This window comes from Manis javanica, chromosome 3 (assembly GCF_040802235.1).
Source record: "Manis javanica isolate MJ-LG chromosome 3, MJ_LKY, whole genome shotgun sequence".
NCBI lineage: Eukaryota > Metazoa > Chordata > Mammalia > Pholidota > Manidae > Manis > Manis javanica.
The window spans coordinates 82,910,293-82,917,789 of record NC_133158.1 but is presented as its reverse complement, the minus strand read 5'-3'; the positions used below and the strand labels follow the sequence as shown (position 1 = coordinate 82,917,789).

The window sequence follows — 7,497 nt, the reverse complement described above, 5'->3', positions numbered from 1 at the left end:
AGTTCCTATGGCTGGGATCCTCACCTGACTCTAAACTATTTGATGATGTAATTGGCCTACTGCTAGACTAATACTTCCATACCCATTGACAATGAGCTATTATTGGCTGAGTCACTATGTAAAGAGCTCCACCCGGTGCTCTGGGCAGGCTCTGAGCTGGAGGTAGATTATGGACCTGCAGACTGCTGGATGCAGATGTGATTGTACCACCGTGAGAATAAAGCAAGGTATAAACCCTGACATTCTGTTGTTACTCAGTTTCATCGAATCCAGAGTGAATTGCCTAGGGGCAATTCCTGCCAGGTGACAGTGTTGCTGTGGTAAAATTAGCTAGAAATCAGTCCTACAATTATCAAAAACTTGAAAGCAAGATTTGCAATATGTTGATACTGCAATATTCTGCTTTTGATATATAATTTGGGGGGTTAGGAAAAGAAGGAAAATGAGATGTGTAAACAAATGTCTATGTGTTATGGAAATGGCTTTTAAAATAAACCATTGCCAGTGCTGGCTTTGGCAGCACATATACTAAAATTAGAACAATACGGAGATTAGCATGGCCCTTGTGCAAGGATGACATGCAAATTCATGAAGCGTTCCATATTTTTAAATAAATACATAAACCATTGCCAGATACTCAGTGCCTTTTTCCTGTCTTCCAATGGGTGTATCAATTAGAAATCCTAATCTCTATGTTTGACACAGTAGTCTTCTCCTTAGCTTAACCACTTTTATCTTGATCTTGGTCTTTCATTACTGTTCTGGAACTGCTGACATGATAAATGCTGAATTATTCCTTCAAAAACACAAATAAAGCACCAGCAAATAGAAACAGTGCTTCTATGTGGTACTTGATAATATGAGATACCATGACTGTAGGCAAATTTTGGTCAACATCAAAGGAATATTTAAATTCTCTACCTGAGCAAATTTTTATTGTTACCCATGGCTTATTATAGTTCCTATGAATATTAGTCTGGTTGGTTTTGATTAAGCCCTTACTATATGCCACTGTACTAGACAAAAGACATTAGAAGCTGATTATCTCTGTCCTCAAGCAATTTATAGTCTATTGAGAGTAAATGAACATGTAAAAATATTTTTAACATACTACATGTGATGTTCAAATTATAAAGCAATAAAGTGGCCAGAAGAATAAACTGAATTTAATCAATGGATTGTTTCATGAATATGTGTTATCATTCTCCAGAAAATCCAGCTAATATGAGACAAGACCCAAGTTCTTTTTAGTTAATTAGTTGTAGTTAATTAAAAATATGAAACCATAAACTTTCAGTCTTATAAAACATCCTGATATGATTTTAGATTCAATGTATTTTTACAAAAGAGAAACATGAAGTCAAGACTGCAGTTACTGCTTAAGCTGGAAGATCTCAAATTTCTTGATTCCCAGTAGATACGTGCTTCTCTACCTCCATGCTGTTACTCTGTCCATCACTGTTTCAATTTTTGGTTGTTTTAAGTTTCCTTATTTCGGGTACTGACCTAGAACTTATAGTATAGATATTACACCAAAGTCTAGACATAGACTTTTGCTGTTTTTCTCTGTTTTCCTGTGTTTGCTCAAATGTGCTACAATACGGTAATACAATTAGGAACATTAACCTTTTAGAATAGGAAGAAAACATAACCAGGTAGAAAGGTTTTTTTTTTTATTTTGGTATAATTAATCTACAATTACAGAAAGAACATTATGTTTACTAGGTTCCCCCCTTCACCAAGTCCCCCCTACATACCCCTTCACAGTCACTGTCCATCTGTGTAGTAAGAAGCTGTAAAATCACTACTTGTCTTCTCTGTGCTGCACAGCCTTCCCCGTGCCCCCCACGCAACATACATGCTAATCGTAATGCACTCTTTCTTTTTCCCCACCCTTATCCCACACTTCCCACCCATCGTCCCCAGTCCCTTTCCCTTTGGTAACTAGTAGTCCATTATTGGGTTCTGTAATTCTGCTGCTGTTTTGTTCCTTAAGTTTTCCTTTCTTCTTATACTCCACATATGAGTGAAATGATTTGGTACTTGTCCTTCTCCGCCTGGCTTATTTCACTGAGCATAATACCCTCTAGCTCCATCCATGTTGTTGTGAATGGTAGGATCTGTTTTTTCTTATGGCTGCGTAATAATCCACTGTGTATATGTACCACATCTTCTTTATCCATTCGTCAACTGATGGACATTTAGGTTGCTTCCATATCTTGGCTATTGTAAACAGTGCAGCAATAAACATAGGGATGCATCTGTCTTTTTCAAACTGGAGTGCTGCATTCTTAGGGTAAATTCCTAGAAGTGGAATTCCTGGGTCAAGTGGTATTTCTATTTTGAGCATTCTGAGGAACCTCCATACTGCTTTCCACAATGGTTGAACTATTTTACAATCCCACCAGCAGTGTAGGAGGGTTCCCCTTTCTCCACAACCTCACCAACATTTGTTGTTGTTTGTTTTTTCAATGGTGGCGATCCTTACTGGTGTGAGGTGATATCTCATTGTGGTTTTAATTTGCATTTTTCTGATGATTAGCAATGTGGAGCATCTTTTCATGTGACTGTTAGCCACCTGGATTTCTTCTTTAGAGAACTGACTATTCAGCTCCTCAGCCCATTTTTTAATTGGATTATTTGCTTTTTGTTTGTTGAGGCATGTGAGCTCTTTATATATTTTGGATATCAATCCTTTATTGGATCTGTCATTTATGAATATATTCTCCCATACTGTAGGATACCGTTTTGTTCTATTGATGGTGTCCTTTGCTGTACAGAAGCTTTTTAGCTTGGTATAGTTTCACTTCTTTATTTTTGCCTTTCTTTCCCTTGCCTGGGGAGATGTGTTCATGAAGAAGTCACTCATGTTTATGTCCATGAGATTTTTGCCTATGTTTTTTTCTAAGAGTTTTATGGTGTCATGACTTACATTCAGGTCTTTGATCCATTTCGAACTTACTTTTGTGTATGGTGTTAGACAGTGATCCAGTTTCATTCTCTTACATGTAGCTGTCCAGTTTTGCCAGCACCATCTGTTGAAGAGACTGTCATTTCCCCATTGTATGTCCATGGCTCCTTTATTGTATATTAATTGGCCATATATGTTTGGGTTAATGTCTGGAGTCTCTATTCTGTTCCACTGGTCTGTGGCTCTGTTCTTGTGCCAGTACCAAATGGCTTTGTAGTAGAGCTTGAAGTTGGGGAGTGAGTTCCCCCCCCACTGTATTCTTCTTTCTCAGGATTGCTTTAGCTATTTGGGGTCTTTGATGGTTCCATATGAATTTTTGAACTACTTGTTCCAGTTCATTGAAGAATGCTGTTGGTAATTTGATAGGAATTGCATCGAATTTGTATGTTGCTTGGGGCAGGATGGCCATTTTGACTATATTAATTCTTCTTAGCAAGGAGCATGGGATGAGTTTCCATTTGTTAGTGACCTCTTTAATTTCTCTTAAGAGTGTCTTGTAGTTTTCAGGGTATAGGTCTTTCACTTCCTTGGTTAGGTTTATTCCTAGGTATTTTATTCTTTTGGATGCTATTCTGAATGGAGTTGTTTTCCTGATTTCTCTTTCTATTAGTTCATTGTTAGTGTATAGATTTCTGTGTGTTAATTTTGTATCCTGCAACTTTGCTGAATTCCAGTATCAGTTCTAGAAGTTTTGGAGTGGAGTGTTTAGGGTTTTTTAGGTACAATATCATGTCATCTGCAAATAGTGACAGTTTGACTTCTTCTTTACCAATCTGGATTCCTTGTATTTCTTTGTTCTGTCTGATTGCCATGGCTAGGACCTCCAGTACTATGTTGAGTAACAGTGGGGATAGTGGGCATCCCTGTCTAGTTACCGATCTCAGAGGAAAAGGTTTCAGCCTCTCGCTGTTCAGTATGATGTTAGCTGTGGGTTGATCATATATGGCCTTTATTATGTTGAGGTACTTGCCCTCTATGCCTATTTTGTTGAGAGTTATTATCATGAATTGATGTTGAATTTTGTTGAATGCTTTTTCAGCATCTATGGAGATGATCATGTGGTTTTTGTCTTTCTTTTTGTTGATGTGGTGGATGATGTTGATAGATTTGTTAATGTACCATCCTTGCCTCCCTGCGATGAATCCCACTTGGTCATGGTGTATGATCCTCTTGATGTATTTTTGAATGCGGTTTACTAATATTTTGTTGAGTATTTTTGCATCTACATTCATCAGGGATATTGGTCTGAAGTTTTCTTTTTTGGTGGGGTCTTTGCCTGGTTTTGGTATTAGGGTGATGCTGGATTCATAGAATGAGTTTGGGAGTATTTCCTCCTCTTCCATTTTTTGGAAAACTTTAAGGAGAATGGGTGTTATGTCTTCTCTGTATGTCTGATAAAATTCTTAGGTAAAACCATCTGGCCTGAGGGTTTTTTTCTAGGGTAGTTTTTTGATTACCATTTCAATTTCTTTACTGGTAATTGGTTTGTTTAGATTTTGTTTTTCTTCCTTGGTCAGTCTTGGAAGGTTGTATTTTTCTAGGAAGTTATCCATTTCTCCTAGGTTTTCCAGCTTGTTAGCATATAGGTTTTCATAGTATTCTCTAATGATTCTTTGTATTTCTGTGGGGTCTGTCATGATTTTTCCTTTCTCGTTTCTGATTCTGTTGATGTGTGTTGACTATTTTTTTCTCTTAATAAGTCTGGCTAGATGCTTATCTATTTTGTTTATTTTCACAAAGAACCTGCTCTTGGTTTCATTGATATTTTCCTATTGTTTTATTCTTCTCAATTTTATTTATTTCTTCTCTGATCTTTATTATGTCCCTCTGTCTGCTGACCTTAGGCCTCATTTGTTCTTCTTTTTCCAATTTCTATAATTGTGACATTAGACTATTTATTTGGGATTATTCTTCCTTCTTTAAATATGTCTGGATTGCTATATACATTCTTCTTAAGACTGCTTTTGCTGTGTCCCACAGAAGTTGGGGCTTTGTGTTGTTATTGTCATTTGTTTCCATATATTGCTGGATCTCCATTTTAATTTGGTTATTGATCCATTGATTATTTAGGAGCATGTTGTTAAGCCTCCGTGTGTTTGTGAGCCTTTTTGCTTTCTTGGTACAATTTATTTCTAGTTTTATACCTTTGTGGTCTGAAAAGTTGGCTGGTAGGATTTCAAACTTTTGGAATTTACTGAGGTTCTTTTTGTGGCCTACTATGTGGTCTATTCCGGAGAATGTTCTATGTGCAGTTGAGAAAAATGTGTATCCTGTTGCTTTTGCATGTAGAGTTCTATAGATGTCTATTAGGTCCATCTGTTCTAGCATGTTGTTCAGTGCCTCTGTGTCCTTACTTATTTTTTGTCTGGTGGATCTGTCCTTTGGAGTGAGTCTTGCATTAAAGTCTCCCAAAATGAATGCTTTGCATTCTATTTCCTCCTTTAATTCTGTTACCATTTGTTTCATTTATATTGGTGCTCCTGTATTGGGTGCATATATGTTTATAATGGTTACATCCTCTTGTTGGACTGAGCCCTTTATCATTATGTAATGTCCTTCTTTATCTCTTGTTACTCTCTTTATTTTGAAGTCTATTTTGTCTGATACTAGTATTGCAACACCTGCTTTTTTCTCTCTGTTGTTTGCAAGAAATATCTTTCTTCATCCCTTGACTTTTAATCTGTGCATGTCTTTGGTTTTGAGGTGAGTCTCTTGTAAGCAGCATGTAGATGGGTCTTGCTTTTTTTTTCCATTCTGTTACTCTGTGTCTTTTGATTGGTGCATTCAGTCCCTTTACATTTAGGGTGATTATTGAAAGATATGTACTTATTGCCGTTGCAGGCTTTAGATTTGTGGTTACCAAAGGTTCAAAGTTAGCTTGTTTACTACCTTAGTGTCTGACCTCTTTCACTTATTGAGCTGTTATAAACACAGTCTGATGATTATTTCTTTCCCTTCTTTTTCCTCCTCCTCCATTCTTCATATGTTGGGTGTTTTTGTTCTGTGCTCTTTTTAGGCATGCTCCCATGTAGAGCAGTCCCTCTAAGATAACCTGTACAGGTGGTTTGTGGGAGGCAAATTCCCTCAACTTTTGCTTGTCTGGGAATTGTTTAATCCCTCCTTCATATTTAAATGATAATCGTGCTGGATACAGTATCCTTGTTTCAAGGCCCTTCTGTTTTATTTCATTAAATATATCATGCCATTCTCTTCTGGCCTGCAAGGTTTCTGTTGAGAAGTCTGATGATAACCTGATGTGTTTTTCTTTGTAAGTGACCTTCTTACTCTCTCTGGCTCCCTTTAATACTCTGTCCTTGTCTTGATCTTTGCCATTTTAATTATTATGTGTCTTGGTGTTGTCCTCTTTGGATCCCGTCTCTCGGGAGTTCTGTGTGCCTCCGTAGTCTGAGCAACTATTTCCTCCCCCAGTTTGGGAGGTTCTTAGTAATTATTTCTTCAAAGACTCTTTGTATCCCTTTTCCTCTCTCTTCTTCCTCTGGTACCCCTATAATGTGGATATTGTTCCTTTTGGATTGGTCACACAGTTTTCTTAATATTGTCTCATTCCTGGAGATCCTTTTATCTCTCTCTTCATCTGCTTCTATGCATTCCTGTTCTCTGGTTTCTATTCCATCAATGGCCTCCTGCATCTTATCCATTCTGCTTATAAATCCTTCCAGAGTTTGTTTCACTTCTGTAATCTCCCTCCAGATGTCTGTAATCTCCCTCTGGACATCTGTAATCTCCCTCTGGACTTCATCCCTTAGCTCTTGCATATTTCTCTGCAGCTCTGTCAACATGTTTATGATTTTTATTTTGAATTCTTTTTCAGGGAGACTGCCTAGGTCTGCCTCCGCAGATCCTCTCTCAGGTGTAACTATCTTGGGCTGGATCAGATTTTTTTGCCTTTTCATGGTGATAGCAGTGGCTGTAGGCAGGTTACAGGTGTGTCAGCTGGGAGAAGAAAGCCCTTTCCTGTTTGCTGGATGACTTGCCCTTCTCCGCTGCCTATGACAGTTACCTGCACTCCTGGAGCAGCCACCGGGTTAGTCCCCTCAGCTGCTCTGGGCAGGGTGTCTGTCAGAGCAGTGCGGAACCCTGTGGGGAGTGGCAGGCACGCCAGGTGCACTCCTCCATGCTAGCAGTGATCCTGCCAGGCAGCTGGGTGGCAGCAGCGACCTTTGGGTCTGGCCTGGGCGGCTGTGCATTGGGCTGGGATTCTGGTCGGCTGCTGGAAGCACGCCTGCTCCCTTTGGCTCCGCTGCAGGTGCGCACGGGGCTCTTCCGCGCAGGCCTCTACTGGGCTCTGGCTTCACTTCTGCTGGTGCACACGAGTCCAGGCTGTTCAGTTGCGCCATTACGGGCTAGCACAAACCTCTCCTGGCTAGCACAAACCTCTCCTGCGGCACACGGATCTGCTCTTGGTTCCTTCCGGTGCTGCCATCCCCAGTGCGCACTGCCACTCTCCTGTTACTGGGCCCATGTGTCAGGGTCCACACCAGTTGGAGGAATGACTGGCAGGCTGC

General features: G+C 39.4%; 1 non-coding gene across 1 annotated transcript; it reads left to right on the top strand.

Annotated features, from left to right (window-relative positions):
• Positions 1–504: 504 nt before the first annotated feature.
• LOC118968994 (U6 spliceosomal RNA) lies at positions 505–608 on the top strand. Its single transcript, XR_005056880.1, has one exon. It is a non-coding gene; the product is annotated as a U6 spliceosomal RNA (small nuclear RNA).
• Positions 609–7,497: the final 6,889 nt, after the last annotated feature.